Genomic DNA, 1,178 nt, shown 5'->3' on the forward strand with positions numbered 1-1,178 from the left:
CAATTGTTTCTGAGAAGTTATAGAAGCCTTCCAACATCAAGGAATTTGAAGGCTGTTCTGTTAAATGGACGATTTAGGGCCGAACTACAAGAATATATGGGGGAAGTAATACTTGCTCTGATCGAGGTCTCTTTGGCCTTGGTTATTTTCAAGCACATGGGAGAAACTGAGACAGCATAACATAGTTTACAGATAAGGAACCAAGATCCTATTCAATTCTCTCTTTGGCTGCTCCTAACTGTTAGTCTACCTGCATGATAAGTATTTGATAGCAAGTGACTAGATTAATATTTATTTTTATCTACCTGCTACTTTTGATCATATTAGTCATGTTTTGTAATTTTAATTCTCTTTGTATGTCTTTATTTTAAAAAATATTTTAAGTTTACATCATATGGTTCCATTACTTGAAATGGTAGCAGATCTAAATCAGCTGGCTCTCATATCTGTTGCCTCTTGCTCATGCTGGATCGTTTCCTCTTACCTTTTGTGATTTGGGATTTTAAGCTCTTCTTCCTATACAGCCTGAGTTGAGGGTATATTGCTCTAGAAAGGAATCGTGTTAGAATTTTCCAAGTGCCATCTATGGCCATGCCACCCTGAACAAGCCCGATCCCATCTGATCTCAGAAGCTAAGCAGAGTCGGGCCTGGTTAGTGCTTAGATGGGAGACCACCTAGGAAGACCAGGTGCTGTAGGTGTTTAAAAAAAAAAAAGAATTTTCCAGGTGCCCTAAAAAGGACCACAGACATGGGATCATTAGGATGTTAATAGCAAAGCTTATGGCCTCACAAATCATAAAGATATGTAAATTAAAACCCTATGCCTAAAAGAAACAGGATTATGATTTTAATTTCATAGATTCTTGGAGGATGTTTTTTCACCCAGAGACTAGAGACAGATGGACACGTTTTTATTCTTTACATGTTTTTATACAGTGTAAATTTATGCTATACTGAAGGATGGTTTCATATACCCCCTTCTTTCCATGAGGGAGTTCCATTTTAGTGGATCTTAGAACCAGTTCTCATCTTCACTCTTGGTGAGCTCAAAGTCATGTTTACTGTATTTAAATGTGTGTTAAACTCTCCAGTCTCTAGTTTTGGGACCATCCTCACTCCCAGGTACAGTGTTAGCACATGCATTTCTACTCTCATTTGTAGTTCCAACTTAATTCAT

General features: G+C 37.6%; 1 pseudogene; it reads left to right on the top strand.

Annotated features, from left to right (window-relative positions):
• The first annotated feature begins 581 nt into the window (after nt 1-581).
• LOC120605837 (uncharacterized) lies at nt 582-700 on the top strand (annotated as a pseudogene).
• Nucleotides 701-1,178: the final 478 nt, after the last annotated feature.

This window comes from Pteropus medius, unplaced genomic scaffold, assembly GCF_902729225.1.
Source record: "Pteropus medius unplaced genomic scaffold, Ma_sr-lr_union100, whole genome shotgun sequence".
In the NCBI taxonomy this organism is placed as follows: domain Eukaryota; kingdom Metazoa; phylum Chordata; class Mammalia; order Chiroptera; family Pteropodidae; genus Pteropus; species Pteropus medius.